We start from the raw sequence: 19008 nt of genomic DNA, 5'->3' as shown, positions 1-19008 counted from the left end.
TTAATGCGCATCTCCGCAGGAACAAGCGCCAAAGTTCTATGTTCTTACATTGTAAAACTATCGCATGAATTTGCTGCCAGTAGTCGGTTTGGTCTAACATGAAACTGAAGTATTTTAGAAACTGGCTGCACTTTAACCAGTTGGTAGTCTGTAACTATTTTGAAATGTAGGTTAACCGGTTGGCCTAAGACGAAAAGATTGGTTAACGAAAGTAGCATGTGGTCAAACGGCGAATAGTCTGCTGAAGCCAAAACATATTTTTCAAATTACCAAAACCTTTGTCCTTAAGTTAATAACTAAGAGTTGCCACTATAGCTATTTCTGGCCTAAAAACGTGTTTACAACAGTTAAAACTGTCTACAACAATCTAATTGCGTAAAAAACTGAATTGAAAGTAAAAGATTTTATCATTGGTATTATGGGTTGCCAAGTAACCCTGTTGGTTGAACAAAATACAAAGGAAAAAGTAAACAAAATACTTGTAACATGTGTTTATAACAAGTTTGTGCTGAATTCTGTTGTCAATCATCTGAACTGTTTCAAGTTTACATTTGTTTACATCAAAACAGATGGCCATAATACAATTTTGTTTACATCCATGCGAAAATGGGGTTCCGTAGTTGGTGATATTTCAGTGAATTCAAGTAAAACATTGTAATGATATTTGTATAAAATGTAAAGAAGAAAATTACTTAAGTAGGATTTTGTGTTGTGATAAGATTTTGCATTTTCATAGTATGATTCATTAGCATTTGTAATTTTACTAGGATGCCTCAAAGAGATCGCGCACGCAATTAAAATAATAGGGCACGCAATGCATATACTAGTGATAAAATTAGAAATAATCGTTTTCACCCTTGTCAACTACATATCAAATATATCACGGATTTATAAGTCATGAAGTAACGCAGGCTGTTATTAGGCTATTAATGCTATTATAACCGAGTGATTTTTACCATCGCCTGTAAAAGAAATGTATGCGTTGTAAATTGCCAGGTTAAAATTACTATGATAATAAATTGAAATTCAACTGAAACTGAACTAAAATTAGATGTTAATATAACGTGAGTTTCCTTTATATTGATTTTAAAATATAAATAAACTACACCGAGCTCTGGTTTGGTCCCCAGGTACAATTAAGAGAGGATTATACAATCTGGTCTTTACGAATCAGCTGATTTAGTTCCTGGTGTCAACATTGAATACTTCTGGTGTCACAAACAATTAGAACTTAACTAGAATCATAAATAAACAACAGTTCAGATTTAACTTGGCTTAAAAAAGTGTCATAAAACGCAATCAAGCTTAACTAATAGTTGATTCGCGGAAACCTTAGTGATGAGTTAGTAATAATTGGTTCTGTAGTTTTTGTTGACAATTACAGGTGATTATACCCACGACACAAGACAATTGTTGTTGACAAGACTAGACTCGTTGCAAAATGTTGGCTTTGGCACGCAAACTTAACATGCTGTAGAACAAACTAGAAAAACTATGTCTACTCGAGATCGAAAAAAGTATAATGAACGTGAAAATAGTTTAATTAAATTGCCGAAAATGGGTTTTCTTTTTTTTTTGCTGTGGTCGTTGCCGGTAATATATTGCTAGATTTATGTAATTAGATATTAAATTAAAATGTAAAATTATTTTCGTATTTGATTATGTTAACATTATAAACAATGTTAAGCATTCAAAAAGGTTATACACTACTCATATAGCCATCTTTGTGAAAATTAGAAAAAAAACTTCACGTTTAACTCTATGTCAAACGATCCCGAAAGTATCAAACTTTTTTTATATGTACTGTGCTTCAGTTAATAAAGGACCCTAGGATTAGACCCCCTTAGGACTGAAGTATAGGTAGCCTATATGTAAAAAATAATTTAACACAATTGAACAATATTGTTGGGTTGTCGTGATTGTTTCTATTAAAATTCAACTCTACACAGGTAACAACTATTTATTTATTGCAGCAATGCAGAAAATGCAGCAATATAAAACTATTACAGTACATGCCATGCTTCAATAGTTCTGCAGTTCACTAATGAAACCAAAAGAGACTCTAAAACGTTTAGAAAGGTGTGCAATAGAGCAAAGTGAGCTGTCATCTGATTGGTTGGAATATTCCAGAATATTCAAGTTCCAGCCAACCAGATGTCAGACAAAACCTGTGCTTCCAGCTGATCAAAACCTGACTTTGCCTTGAGAGCGCTTTTATAAATTAATCTCGTGCGTTCCTTTTGTACGTTCTGTTTGGTAATATTAATGTTAGATTCACAGTACCCATACAAGAAATAAAATAAAAACATATTACCACAAATTTGTTTACAATCGAAAAAATCATATAATAATGCATGATGAAAATAATTAATTTGTTTATTGTTACCTACAAACATTTATTTACATATTTTATACAAAGTACTGTAGAATGATGAAGTATTACTGTGAATAGCTTATTTTGAAGGAATAATTTAACAATCAACATAACAGCTAAATTTCCCTACTTAGCCTAAGCGACTCAACATCTCTATGTACTCAGTACACAGCTGTTTAACAATAGACTGTTATCAGGCCAAGGTGGGTTGATAACCTTATCAGAGTTAACTTTAACACTCGAGCTAGGTTCTTGATAACATCTTAAGATCTAATGTCAATGGCGCCAAATAAAATGTACACCGCTGTGTTCTACATGATTGATCAACAGACATACTCGAGATATACCTTATCTTTCGATTGTAAATTTATCTTCAAACAACTAATATCGTCGATTTTCTCAAATGAAGAACAATTCGTACTTGAAGTTGTCTGATACTTTTATAGTTGTTTTTTTCCAAGGAAAGTTTAGAATCTACATGGTTTTGAGTAATTATTATAAGATGTTTTTTCCTTCAGTTTAAGTCCTTTAGGTACTGTATTGACAATAGTTTCTGTATGTTTAAGTAGACTACTTAGTACACACTAAACACATAGTTTTGTCAAGAAGAGAGTTAAGTTAGGTACTGTAGTTTACATCAACTTCAGTTTTTAGGGCAAATTCTGGCGAATATCTACTTGAAAAGACCGGTACAAACCTGATTGGGCTTGATCTGTATTATTTATTTTACTAACTCAATTCACACTAATTTCAAATTCCCTTCTCAGATAAAGATGGTATGATAACTAATACTGGCATAATGATAAGGAAAAACATGACAGTTTTGTATTGGCATAGGCAAATTTAAATAACGACAGCCTCTTCTTGAAAAGACTGAAAACTTACGTTAGTAATTCTACTCCTTTCGTAGTAACGTTCTCTTACATCAGTCATTGCGTTAAAATTAACCATTTACAGAAAATATTTACTTAGTCACTCTACGCAGAAATATGAATAGTATCTACAAACCGCAAGAGCTAACGAACTATTCAATGAACAAACCAACTTGTTACCTTTCAAATCTTTGAAACTAGTTGAGATACAAGGCCAATAATTAGTCCGTCAGTAACAGCTTATGAGCTTTAACTAATAGCAAAATGTTAGTGCTACAGTGGAACAAATAAGACAAATACAGAAGAAGACCCAAAATAAGATACAATATAAGAAGTATATGTATCAAATACAAAATAAGAAGACCCTCGATAACAAGTCGCCCTTGGTAACAAGTGTCATTTTCAAATCCCCTTAAAATTAATTTACCCCTAATCCCATGTTATTACAAACCTCGATAAGATGTCAACCTTGATAACAAGTCTTATTTTACAATCCCTATGAGAGTCTTGTTATCAAGGTTCTACTGTATTTGAAACGTTGCTAGCAGGCCTACTATCATAGACTTTGGGGGGGTACAAGTAAACTTCTCGTTCTTGTTGTACATTTATTTTAGGGTATTTTTAGTTTGTTTTCGCTTTACTCTTTAGCACTGCATAACAAGCAAGAGTTAACATAGATCGTTCTGTTTTGTCGTAATGATTTTAAAAATTTATTAAAACTATATATAGGGCCTACATACAATCACAGAGTAAAGCAATACATGAACGCTTTCCAACAAAAACATACATAAAAATTAACTTTAGTTTGAGCCATAAGGGTTATTCTTGCTATTTTCACTTAAGTTATCGTTATTCTTGATATTGTTACTTAAGTCATTGTTCATTTTCGAATTACGCTTTTTTGTCCCTCTTGTAAATGTCACGATTGTACTGTTTTAAATGTAACTATCTTGACTACCGATATTATATTATCTTTTGTAAACTGGTGTAAACCGTTCGGAAAAAATAAAAGTGAATAAAAAATGATAAATATAAAAAATATTATGTTTACTTCTACGGTTTGATTAACATCAAGTCAAACCCTTCTAATTACTTTGTATACTCTTCCACTTGGGTTAGAATATTTCACAAACTGACATTATGTTTTCAGCTAAGGCTACTAAATAAACTTGCGGAATCTGATTTTAGGTGTTCCAAACTGGCTACTATACCACAAAGGAAAGCAGGAATTGTGAACAAAACCTACTTGAAAAGCTGTAGAGCAGGAATTGGAGAGTTAGTGATTAAATGCTACTTTGGAATATATGACGTAGGACCAAGACGATTGCGTTGGTTTGGCCAATTACCCCCCTCCCCCCCTTCTTCCTCCAAACTCCAGCTGACTGTCACTGTCAGGATAAATTGACTGTTTCCACCACGAAACCACTAATTTTCCACGTCTGAGCCCGGGTCAAGTTCAGAGCATAGTTGTTGCGAAAATATCAACAGAGTAGTTGAACTGAGTGGCGATTATAAGTGTATGTTTGTTGCAGTGTGTTCTTTGCCAATCCGACATTCTAGTTGTCGTCATACTTTTGAACAGTTTTCTATTATGCTTGGGAAGGCGTCTGTCTTTTATTGTTCTGAAATATTATGTCAAAGCGTTGAAAAACTCTTGATCGCTTCTCTAGAGAAAAAGTTGACATTTGAATAGAAACATTTTAAAGCTTATACATTTTCAAATCAGGAATAACTAATCAACGCTGAGTCTCATTTTCTTGGAGGATCTGGTACTGTATTTTAATTCTTGGTTAGTAGGCCTACGTACAGGGGATAACTATAGTTCGGCCGCTTAGAAAGCGACCTCCAGCATTGGTTTAGCATTAGCGCGCAGGTCGTTTTCTAAGCGGCCGAACTATAGTACAACTGTATCTGGTCTATTGCAAAATAAAACAAAATGGAATCACCACAACAATAGTAACAGCTGATCTCATTTGCAACAATGAATCTTGGACAGTTCAAACACAACTTACTTTAAAAAACTCAAGCCTATTTTGGAATAGCCATTTTGAAAAACAAACAAGAACCATGATTAAAAAACAAATACTCAACAAACTCCTGAAGAAAATAATACAATATACTCAATGCAAATCAACTACTTAAATACCGGTTTGATAAGCAGCGAATTAAATATAGTATCAAAGTGTAATCCTCATTACATAAACATTACGTTCAAGATAAACAATTCTAGTTGAAAGTCTGAATCACTTTTTAGAATTTATTCGCATCTCGTACGTTTTATTGTAAACACTATCTCACAATCAGTCTGTGGTCTGTGGTCAAGGTCATGTGATAAGACGACCTTTTATCTGTTAACACGTTTCTCAGTGTAGTGTGGCCTACATGACAGAACTGACAGCTCTGGGTTAGAGGTTCATCAAACTGTCATTTATAATACACGAGTCGTCCCAAGTGACACGATTGTGGAATCTATCAATAATTGTCTAGGAAGATCAAATTAAATGTAATCATTCAAAGGCTAACATTTTATGAGATAGTTTAACTATCAAGATATGTTATGATATCAAAGGGACACCTGTTCTTCTAAACTGAATTTTTGTTCCTTTGCGGAGCAGCTAGTAATTTATAAAACTGCACTCAGAAGTATATTGAATAATCGTTATAAATCATGGTCCTTGTTTGTTTTTAAAAATGGTTATTCCAAACCATCTAACCGTCTAGATTCGTTGTTGCAAATAAAATCAGCTGATTCCATTGTTGTGGTGTTTCCATCTATGTTTTATTTTACAATAGACCAGATGTAACAGGAGGCCCAGTTGGGTGGTAACCAAGCCGTAGTTGTAACCGTATAAAAAATTTTATAATTTGTCCCACTGGTGTGAATACAACAAGTTATCAGAAGGAAGGTGACACAATGAAGAATCACATCATACAAGTGATCATCTTTTTAATTGATAACATTACTGGACTATGACGCCGGCAAACAATAATTCGTAGTTTGAGAAGATTAATTAAAGACTACCTGATTCACCCTTGCTACGGACGGAAGAAAGACGCGGAAGTGAAAATTTGATCTGTATTAAATAGTTACACATTCACCAAGTTTAAGTTAAAGTAAGGTTAGATTGTTTTCTAACATCAGGGCACTCAAACGTAACAAAATATGAACCGCAGGTGAAAAGGATTTCACGTTTTACAGTAGGATGCAAAGTGTCGGAAAGTCATTAATAAGATAAAAGATGAGTTGCAGGATTGACTATTGGATACTGAAGTAGACATCCCATATATATGGACCAGATATCGCAAATGTTAGTTAAAAAAATAACATTTGTGTGAACCATTCACAGAATGCGCTAGCTTAGTGTTTAAAATTCTATTTTCTACTGTATTTGTTGTTGCTAACATAGTTGATGAGTCATTAGAGTTACTATAGCTCATCAGTTTGACTCGGTACAAATGTTCATGTATTCGACAGAAATCAGTACAATAATTTACATCTGCACAATCTGTCGGTAGCTCACATCAACCACGACGATTTTGTAAAAAAAAAACTTGCGACATCATTAACATGGGGATGAAATGTCTAGCTGTATCAATAGTAAATATTACATCTACGTCTTGGTAATACACCTTCATTGTTTGTGGTACTAATTCAAATGTATAACATTACGTATATAACAAAGCAAATGGTGTAAATAATTGTTCTATCACATTTGTTTCACGAAAATCCGAGAACTAAAAAGAATGTGTTTCTCCTCATGCCAAAGTACACATTTACAAGAATCCGCTCACTTACAAGTTACAACAATGCAAAACTGACGTCACAGCGGGAAAATTGTATTTTACCAAGAAAGTAAGCCACGAATAAATGAACCCAACATGTTTACCACCAGGCTTATCTGAGGTACACAGCTGATATGGAAATCAAGTTAGGTAACTTTTCAAAAGCATGACGACTTTATCGCAATTGCAAACAAAATAAATGTCAACTTTCAAGAATCAGCAATTCAATTGTTTAGTAAATACGTAACAAGTATTGCCAGAAAGGTGCTTCTGTATAATGTTTTATGTTTTATCTTTGTGACGTACAACTTAAAATTTTTACCAAAATTTCATTGTTAATGTTATCTTCTGACAATAGAGATTTATGTCTGCGGATTGGCATTGAACAATCCATTAGGTGAAAACTTTGTCAAATATTTGAAAATAATTTCTAATGGAGCAATAACAACCCATCTGAAACAAAGGGGCTCATTTCTATTCTGTGCTCTCTGCTCAAAATGCTCATCGATACTTTTAATATTATCAGACAGCATTCAAATGATTGCCATTCAAGTCGTCGACGTGATTTTACAGTGGGTTTAAAAGCTACTGTGGCTGTTTTAGGACTAAGTCCTCTTCAGCATTCATACTGCTCCACCAAATATTTGGCCCAAATTCACACTATAGAACACCACTAGGAGACTTAGAGACAATCAAAAAAATTTTATGTTCGGCAATTACTAAAGTGCCTTCGAACGACCAAAAATGAGAATTTTGTTTTATAGTTAGCAAGCAGTAGAACTACCTTCTTACGGAGACTTTAACGGTTTAGTATTTGTATTTTAACAAACATAAGTAAGGAGTTCTTATGTTTGTTAAAAATACAAATACTAAACGACGTAGATCGACCAAATTGATTGATTCTGTTCAGCATCATTAGAAACCCCTTGAAATTTATTTAAATGTACAAAATACATTTTTCGTTTTTAGCATGCACGAGAATGCAATAAAGAGACTTTGAACAACAAAATGTTATCTTACCTTTTAGCTACCCCTAGAATATTAAAAATATAAGATTTATACCACGAAATTTCTTTTACTTTTAAAGCATGCCCTTTTACACATGGATCGAGTAAGTATTTAAATTTGCCATTTAAACCTTTAAAAGGCAAGTGCATCACGAAAGCTGCACACAACCACCATCCACCGACCTCCTGGTTGAGCGTTCTTGACCCAGTCCGAGTCAGCGCCGCGCCCGTCTGCCTTGGAACTTGCGGTCGTAGTCTCTAGACTCGTACCAAACAGTTATGATAACTAACATGAGTTGTGATCACTTGGCTCGAGAGTGAAAAGCGAATTAAGGATATACATGACCTAACCCTACCTAACCTTACTGAGGGACTTGTCACTTGCGGTCGTAGGCTCTAGTCTCGTAACAAACAGTTATGATAACTAACATGAGTTGTGATCACTTGGCTCGAGAGTGAAAAGCGAATTAAGGACATACATGACCTAACCCTACCTAACCTTACTGAGGGACTTGTCACTTGCGGCAGTAGTCTCTACTAGTAGTCTCGTATCAGGATACAATTCGCTTCCTGATCCAACCTAACACAACCTAACCTAACCTAAGGGACTTTTTACTCGATCTTGTAGTCGAAACTATGACTAATCGTATCGGTTTCAGTTTAATAACCAACAGTGAAGTTGTGATCCCCTGACTAGTAAGCGGAAAGTGAATTAATTGAATATTAAAGTGAATTCAACCCTTAGCTAACATAACTTAACATGACCAACATATGACATAGTGACATGTGTTCGTGATTTCTAGATCGCAACTGATCGTACCAAACAGTTGTGATAACAAACACGAGTTGTACAGAAGTATGTATCACTTGCATGGGATGTAAAGAGTTTTTCTAAAACAATCACCTAGCTTATTTAACCTATCCTTACTGAGGGTTTCTTCATTATCGCTCCTAGTCTAAACTAAGGCTGACTGTATATAAGTCAAAACCAAATAAGTTGTGATTTTTTTTTACAGCATCATTTATTTCTGATTCAATGTAGACATTATACACAGAAGTGTTAACAAAATTAATAAGAAATTAACTATAATTGACAAATGCATGTGATAAAAAATTGAAGTGCTTTGCTGAACCTAGCCTAACCTTACGGTTACGAGCCTAACTAAGTGACGATACGGCCACGGCTATTCAAGTATTAAATCTTACACCACGAATAGTTTTGCCCAAAACAGCTGAGTTAAATGGTTGGCGAAATTTGGACATACAATCGAATTTACAAGGTAAGTGGTATTTTAAATTGGGCTTAACGCAAATACCCCTTCACAATCGTTAACAGATAGAAATAAACAAACAATTACTATTTGAAACAAAGCGAAAATAGTTGGCGTAGGGACAAACAAAGCGGGCAAGCCAAACTTTGACGGAGAGTTTTTTAGTATTCAACACCGGTAAATACTTAAAGGGGTCATCCAAATCGGACATTTGAAATTGAACATGTATTTTGGTTAGCATTAGAAATGGGTGTTAAAATAAACTACGAAAATGGTAGTTTATATAAGGTCAGCTATTAATTTACATCATATAATTTACATCATATAGTTTGATTACCATGGTTTGGTGTGCAGCTTAGTTATTAACTTAGTTATGATTATTATTTTCACAAAACTAATTAACAGTCTAAATGGCAAAGTTTAACACGTCTTATTTATGTCACTTATTAGTCACAATAAAACACACTAACACAAATTGCATTGGTTTATTTTTAAATAATACTTAGCTAAAACAATCGTAAATATATTGACAAACAAATCTTGATCGAAGACTAAGATTTTTGTCGGAAAAAATTAAAATCCAAAATCACAGTAATATAAAACTTATAACGAATCATCTTTCAATCAACATGAATCTCAGTTCGTTTACATCGACGAAATACCAATATGTACATTTTTCTCAAACACAGAAATTTGCAAAAATTATAATTAATGTTTTACTGTAAAAATAACTTTGGTTGTACGGCATTTTGAAACAAAACATCATGATTTTTTGTTCACACTTAAACGTTCCCTTTTGTCAATGCCACAACAATTGTACGCAGAAAGTTTGCCATTGTCAGGTGGTTTAACACTTGATGTTCAAGTTTAGTTTGTACAGGTGATATTTGAACAAGAGCAACTGACTCAGTCCACAACCTCAACAATACAATGTTCTCCACCTTATGTGAAAATACTTGTTAGCACTAACTGTCGATAATTTTACCTAATCAGTTTTGCAAGTCAAGCTGACGTCATAAGAAGTGTCTGAATATCTATGTGAATATGCGTGAAATACGGTTTGAATGGCAAAACTATAATCCAATAAACTATCACTATAGTTGTGTATACGTAAATTATAATTAATGAAGTAGGCCTACTCTTGTCATAGTGTTCCTGTGCACTCTGTCAACGAATTTCTGATAAAATAGTAATTTTTCTATATTTTTGCGCTAACTATCCTAACTAACCCAAGGTCCTTGAACAAAACACCGATTTTTTAAATTTCCTACCATTTAAATACTAATTGAACTGCCAACGTACTAGATAGTTCGTGTATCCAGGGGTTTAAATTGTCACCAAAAGACGTTATTGGCTTTCATTAGGTCTACTAAAAAAAGTATAGTAATCATATTCAGTTGTAAACCTGGTTAGATACATTTGGATTGCTATAAGAAAATTCCTAATCTTTTAAAATGTTTCTGCCTTATTAAACAAAATTAAAATTATAAACGAAATTATATTAAAAAGGCCTGTGAAAAATACTTTAGATTAGCACAGGTTAAAGTTGGGTTGGGTAAGGTAACCTAATCTGTCTAATCTAACTTATTCCGTTAAATTTTGGTATAACTTTTCAACATACATTTGGGAAGCTTTATTGAAACCGAAAAGATATTGTCGTCAATATAATCAAACTATGGTTTAATGAAGTATTCCTATCGTGTGATTTAAAAAGTAGACATTTTAGTAAGCACAACAAAGTTCAGACACAATTAGGTTTGCATTTACGAAGGCTTGTTATATTTTACACTTATCTTATCTACACTCCCACAAACCCTGCGAAGTCTTAGATCCGTCTTTTTTTAGGTGAAGGTCTGAAAGTAAACTCAATATAAAACATTCAACTCAGACGGATAGTAAGGATTTGTCTAAAAACTATAAACACCTTACAGGCCTAAATGTTTCTAAATTGAAATGGCTGGTAAGCGGGCAAAGTTTTCTGGTTAGAGTTTGATAAAATATTTATTAATATTTTATTCGTCCAATCATTATTGAAAATCTTGTATAAACAAAAAGTTAAAAATTAGGTCCCTGAAATCAGTGGGTTATAAATGAGTGATGCTATTAATAGGTAGATGTTGATATTCTTGAAACAAAATTGTTCTTGAAACTGAAATGTTTACGACAACGAAATGTGAACAAAGAAAATTCGATTGGGGGCAAGCAAAGAAAACTCTACAAAACTTATAAATAAAAAACTTTTTTAAACAAAACGTTTTTAAACGCCCTAAAAAGTAGAAAATAATTTACAAATAATTTATAAATATGTTGAGAGAGTATAAATACTTGTACGATTTAAAACGAAAAACGTTGGGTGCATGCAATTAATTGATAATAATACCTTAATTCAGTAGGTGAAGGTAAACTATCTATTGCATGCACCCCACGTTTTTCGTTTTAAATCGTACAAGTATTTATACTCTCTCAACATATTTATAAATTATTTGTAAATTATTTTCTACTTTTTAGGGCGTTTAAAAAGGTTTTGTTTAAAAAAGTTTTTTATTTATAAATTATTTTCCATTTTTTAGTTTTTTAATGCGTGAGGATGTTAAATCCATTTCAAGCATCTATATCAGATTAAGACAAAGGCATGTGGGAAATCTAAGGTTTATTTGAGTTTCTTTTCATATAATTAAGTATTAGATTGAATGTATGGCCTACCTACTAACTATAAATATATCAATCTATTTAATTTATTGTTTACTTTATAGAACAATAAATAAATAACAATTTACATTATTAATAAACATCTTTATATCTGCAATCAGATTGTTTTATCTATATTTTGAAACGTTTGTATAAAGAATCTCTTGGGAGCATAACTTGTACCTCTTAACCTCTGCTCTTTGAACTGTCAAATTTAATTATTTACAGCTGACTTAAATTAATCGATACATTTATTTACATTTTTTCAAAATTTTACAATGTAAACATTTTTCAAAATGTAAACATGAAAAATTTGGAAGCCCATGGGGCGTAGCCCAAGGGAAATATGAAAATTAAATGATATAATATTGCAATGTCATCCATTTGTGAGCTATGTTTCAAATTTCAAGTCTCTAGCTCATCGGGAAGTATCAAAATTTGCAAGAAATCGATTTAATAAAAACAAGCCCATGGGGCGTAGCCCAAGGTAAATATGAAAATTAAATTGTATAATATTGCATTGTCTTCCATTTGTGAGATATGTTTCAAGTTTCAAGTCCCTAGCTCATCGGGAAGTTAGTATAAAATCGGTTGCAAAATTTGTAGCGGACAAGAAAGCGACATAATAAAAACGTTTTAAAAATGAGCTTCAGTGGTTAAGTTTGATTGAGTTTGGTTAAGTTAGCTTAATTTAGTTTACGATGATAACAAACAAGGTAAAATTAACTGAAACGATAGTTGTGATTTTATGTTAAGGAGTTAAGGAAACAGGTTTACAAATATGTCAATTTTGTATTCGTGTTCTATTCATGTGCTTTGAATACGGCAAATTTGTATGAATGTTACCGTGTTTGTTATTATAAAACTAAATTATTCTAACCAAATCGCTGCAGCGCAGTGTAAAGAGTGGCGTCTCTCTCCCTAAAAGACCCGCCAATTAAAGTCTCCGAATTATCTTAGACATTAAAGATTATTTAATAGGATTCACATGACACTTCCTGTATATATAACAATTTCCATTCGGTTTTAACGACTTTTTTGGGGAAAGATGTTTAGTTTATATGGATACCGATATTAGTTTATATTTTCAAGTGAATTACTTATTTAAATTACCCCCAGCGTGTTTAGTAACTATGTCACTTTTCGTAATAGTCGTGACATTGTTCGGGTCAGTATTGGCATTGGCGCTCAGTCGTGTTTGTTTCGAAATAGTACGTGGTCGAAAAATGCGTTGGCGGCTGCCCAAAATGAAAATAATAACTGGTGGTTCGACCCTGCTCTTGTATAGTTCGATTGTGTCAGAGAGTGGCCCACTAAAGCTTCATGTAGGGCTGGTCAAGTGGTCTAAACAGACTCGATGCTAATTGTTAATAAATTAATATTTATTTTCCTTTCTCTGAGTATTTTTAATACAAATGTTTTGATACCTCAATCGTAGAAATTGGTCCACAAATAAGGGATATTGTTCACGAAAACGGCTTCGCGTATTATGGATATAGATTGAGGTTTCCATTTTGGGACGGAGAGCATTAGTAAGGTCAACCAAAGACTGGATTTTAATTAGGTTGTTTAATGTATTCATCGAAGTTAAAGTTGGTAAATTGATTTACACTAGCTAGGACCGTGCAAAGCTAAGCCAGTCCTTAAATAAGATTCCTGCCCCAGCAAATACTTTTAACGTTATCCCTACTGTTTCAGGTATGTCTGTTACGTATCTGGCTGTACAAACTTTTATTTGAATTTAACCTAATTATTAAATAAATTCTTAAGATAAATATGGAAATTATATTTTTTTTATGGGGTTTCAATTGCTTGTGGTTAGCAATGCTTTTAACGAAGAAAAACATAGGTGGTGGAAATACCTGAGTTTTCTGCGGTTAAATTTTAAATGACACGGGCATTGATCAACTAAAATAAAATGAGATGTTGAGACTTTGAAGGGCAACTGAACAAACTAATCTCAGTAGTCCATCACGCAAACAAGTATCAATACAATCATTATTAACGAACTAAAAGAGGTTATTAATATCACTTTATTAAAGTGTCATTATTTATGATTGGTCCTAAATAAGTCAAATATTACTTGTTTATCCGTGAATATCCGTGTTCACACTTTTTGTTACACTATTTGCACATTTTTCTACATTAAATTGAAAATTAAAAACTGTAGCCTAACAAACTCTACAAACATGGATTAGAAGTATCTTAATTTAATACTTAAGAGGAAGACACAAGATAAAGAAAAACAATCCACTAATTTCTACAGAATATTTGTGTTAAGAGCCTTATTTAAACTAGGGATAAACATAAAATTAAGATTAGCATTTTAGTACCAACATTATTAGCAGTATGAACGTGTTTCTGTTTTGGTTTTATATACATAGTGGTAATTTGTGAGTTATTTTTTTGGCTATGTTTAATTAATGAGAGCCAATTATAATTATAGAATTTTACTACTGTTTCTAAAATGAAAGATGGATGTGTAACTATTTCAGAAAGTAGATCTAAAGAAACACATCAATTGTCTTTTGCGTCCTCTTCCCTTTGTGAAGCACGGGCATAGCAGCACAGATGTAAATAATTAGATTAGTTCTTCTTACTCTTTTTTTTAATTTTTAGATGAGGGGTAAGCATCTGTATACGTTCCTCTGACAACGAAGTAAATACAAAATATTATAAACGTATAACAAACAACAGTTACAAGTTAAATTTAATATTAGACGATTTAAAAAGATTTTGTAAAAAAGTAACCTGCAAAAATCTATATACAGGGAACTCTGCCTCTTGAACGGCTTGCATGACCGCGGTGCACACGCGGGAGGTTTTACCATTTCGCGCATTCCTAGAGCAGCGGTCCAGCGCCAGGGGGGCGAAGCTTGGCCTTGACCCTGACGCCGACCAGCGCAACTGCGCGAAACGTCTCCGTTGCGCATGCGTAGTAAACAGGGGCCTTAGACAATGTGACGTCATTCATGTATGTTACATAGGGAGTTGTACATGTATCTAAAGAACAGTATAATTGTTTAACATACCGTCGGTATACATTATAAATGTTTTTATTGAAAAAAAATATTATAAAAATTCAGAAAAAAATTCTAAAATTATTTTAGATTGCAATAAATAAAAAAACAATTTAATATTTTGTTTCTGATGGTAATATTTTGACTGGCTCCTATTGGGACAACTTAAAAATTATTTTATAGTACTCTATTAAATACATTTTGTTAAATACTGTAAATGAAATAATTTAAAGCTTGTTAAAATCTGCAATTGAAATATTCTTTAATAATAAAAACGGTATAAGTGGTTATAAATGATGAACTATTTGAAGTAATACCATCATTTCCAGCATCTCTATGTCGAAAACTTTTTTTTATCAGTATAACATGTCTGATAAATGGAACTGCTGCTTGGTAGCCTACACTTAATTTGCGAGTCGATTTTATAATTTTAATAAAATAAAACAAACATAGGTACCTGTCAAAAGCGCACACCATTCTAAATCCAAACAGTTATCAATAAACAAACCCGAAAATCTGCATTTCTTAGAAATTAAACCTTTTTTCACTTTTACCGTTTGTTAGGAAATATGATAAGTCGTGGACTTCAATATTAAAATTTTAGTCTGAACACAATGGACTATTTAAATATCGGATAGCTACTTTAGAGTTATTTTTTTAAGTGTCAAATCACTTACATGATGTGTTCATCAGTCTTGTTTCGTAGTCCAAGGTCATAATGTAGGTTTGTAAAGTATTTCAATAACCAATAAGTTAATTGCAGACTATTATGGTTTCATTGACCATTGCAGCTCTAACAAATGTTGCTGTATACGAAATCAGCCGACGAGTTAGTGACCAATCTACTCAACACATTCATGTAGTACATTTATTTAACCTATGTAATTTTAATTTCAAAATACAACACTAGTGTGCGAGTCTGTGTCAAATAAAAATTCAGTAAATGAAAACAAAACACTCGAGATTTCTAGTAAAGTGTTTGTTACTTTGTGTGTGTTAAAGTGTTTTGTAATAGTGTTTGTCACTAGTTAATCAAGGTAAGGCACAAATCAAGTCAACCATTATTATGTGCACAATGTCAGAGCGATAGAGTTATTCAGAACCCACCGAGCAACACAATAGAAATAGAAGAAAGTAACGATATACAAAATTTCTCAATATAAAAATTCTACAAACTTGAACTGATAAATTTTGTAAACAATGAGGATAAGGTTCTATAAGTAGGCCTATACGAATATACAATACACATAGACCCGATTATATTATCTGTGGCACACTTTTATTTCTGCGACTAGTTTAGTACTTCCCTATTGGCACTGACAGAAGCCAAATAGTTCAAAATGATATTAGAACTGAAACACCTACTCAAAGCAACACATTTGTGACGATAACCTTTGGCATAGATAACCAATTTTATAAATAAACTATGTAAATATTTTTGTTTTGAGTTTTTCCTATACCATGTGTTAACTCCAACGCATCTCATAAAAACGAAAAGAAATCTTGTTGTCTTGTTTTCTCAAACATGTTTTAATCCATCTCCTAGAAGAAATGTGGCTCGATAAAGATCTGCTTTGACATTACTAAAGTATAAAACAAAGTCTATATGTGCTATTTTAATACAAAATATATTTATCTAGCTAAACTCTTGTGTAAATCTGTGGAATCTTATGAAAGTGACAAAATACAGTGGAACCTCGATAAAACGTCACTCTTGATAACAAGTGTAATTTTCAAATCCTCTTGAATTTGTTTTATCCCTAATCAAATGTTATTGCAAACCTCGATAAAATGTCAACCTTTTTATCAAGTCTTTTTTAATAATCTCTATTAAAGTCTCGTTATTTGGGTTCTACTGTATATTTTCAATACATTGGTACAAAAATCTATTCAGTAAAATAATATACAGTATTTAACATCTTCATTCGCCAATACCTGGTTAAAAAAGTTTCAACAATATTTGATTATAAATGCTATGAGATATGTATGTTGCGAATCCAAGTGTTAAAGTATTACATGTATCATGATGACAGTGACAAAAATAACTTTATTATAAGAAGACAAGTAGAACACCTCTAAACTTATGTTCAGCTTTATAATTCTGAAGGCAACGCAGAATGAGCTTAGAATAACATTAGTTGGTCAACTAAAAGGAAATCTAGAGGAAAACGACTTCCAAAACTATTATATTATCTTACCGCATCCTTACTGAGTCCTTGAGAATGCAAAAAATTGTAAGGTAAAGGTCAATAATTAATAAAAAATCATTATAATAACTAAAGTTGTAAGAACTGGAACGGAATTCATATTGTTATTATTTAAAATTATGTTTTAATAAACATGACTGTTAATATTGTATTACAATTTAAGTATTGTTCAATTTATAACTTCGAGGCACAATAGGTAAAAATGTAACATGCCAGTTAAGTGCATCTGTAAATTTTATTCGTTGAATTGATGTATAAATTGATGTATAAAATTAAGAGAAAAATAAATCACACGCAATTGAATTTTACTAAGTTAATAAATTTTTTATGACTATGAAAGTCATAAATCATGAAGATTTTAAAATAACAACGCTTGAATTACGTTATTTATGTGATAAAGTTTTAATGCCAGCACCTGATAATGAAACGCTATCGAGTTACATAATGATTTAAACAGATGTAAAGACTTAATTAATCCTGTGACCGTGAATGATAAAAACTACATATTACGTTAATTCAACATTCAGTGGTTTTAAATAACATTAATTTCTTATTATTAACTTTTTACGGTGTAGAAGCGATTATGCTCTCTTTAATTTTATGTATATTGAATATCTAAACATTTTGAATTATTTACCATTTTAATGCAAGTTTTCTGTAAAACCCCTATTATATTTTCTAATAACTATCAAAAAACGGCTATAAAGAAACATGCATTAATCCGACCGTGGTTGTAATCGTACAGTAAATTAAAAATAATAACAACTAAAACATACCTGGTATATTATCAAGGTTATATCACAAACGAAGATATGTTATCCATTTCAAATATCCAACGTATGACACAAGCACAGTAAAACCACTTAAATTTAAAAATTAAGTAGCCTACACTTCGAAAACTTGTTCAAAAACAACTTTGAAAAACAAATCAACTAAAATACTGAAACTTGACAACTTGTTTCTCAACCTATCAACTTTAACCGAAGTTTACGCCACTGTATGATCAAAAACACAACTTTTTCAAAACCAAAACAGCGAAAACTTGGTGAAAACATTACAGACAGTTTGCGGTCAAATTCATTTCGGAGGAAGGTTTGCCGCGAAGTGGCAACCTGCTTGGTGCACTAGCGCTCAGCCGCGCGGCGGACCACTGGTGAACTACAGCTCAACAATGATATATGACGTCATACTACTCACACTAACCTGTCGTTAATATTCCTGTTGGGTTATCATCTGATATCACCTGTTTTATTTTCACGCTTATTATTTGAGGTGACAAGGAAAATTACATGAACGACTTGCAATTCTGTGGGGTTTCCCGGTTAAAAGCAAAGTCACGGTGACTAAGCAAATATTTGGTCGTATATGAAATTGTTAGTTTGTTAATTAAAATTGTTTGGATATGCCTATTACCTAGAAAAACAAAGGTATGGTAAATTTGTATCCTGGTAGGTGACACATAATTTAGTACACATTTTAGATATGAAATTAATTATGAAAATTAATTGAGTATTCTAATCTAAAATGTTAAGGAGTTTGATGCAGTTTTCGGATTTTGATTAAATTTGCAACAATAACAACCCAATGGATGAAAGAAACTGAATTGTAATTTAACACCTGATGATGATACAGAAGATAACGCGCGTGGACAATCACACAAATGAACTATCGACACAAGGTAATTAACCTATATTAGTCATACAAGTTTTCCACTGTATTAATTATTCAACTACCAAGGCTGAAAGGCTACAACCACTAAATGGAAACGATTTAGGAATGACGTTTT

General features: G+C 32.4%; 1 protein-coding gene across 1 annotated transcript in view; it reads right to left on the bottom strand.

The window, feature by feature from the left end:
* Positions 1 to 18328, bottom strand: part of LOC128989437 (uncharacterized) — a 229961-nt gene extending 211633 nt beyond the window's left edge. The window contains exon 1 of the mRNA XM_054411332.1: positions 17999 to 18328. The gene's annotated coding sequence lies outside the window, so the exon portion shown is untranslated. The remainder of the gene's footprint in view (positions 1 to 17998) is intronic.
* Between the last annotated feature and the right edge of the window lie 680 nt (positions 18329 to 19008).

Source organism: Macrosteles quadrilineatus, unplaced genomic scaffold, assembly GCF_028750875.1.
Source record: "Macrosteles quadrilineatus isolate MER2022 unplaced genomic scaffold, UCM_ALF_1.0 Scaffold_1__1_contigs__length_201487025, whole genome shotgun sequence".
In the NCBI taxonomy this organism is placed as follows: Eukaryota; Metazoa; Arthropoda; class Insecta; order Hemiptera; family Cicadellidae; genus Macrosteles; species Macrosteles quadrilineatus.
This window is presented reverse-complemented; position numbering and strand designations above follow the sequence as displayed.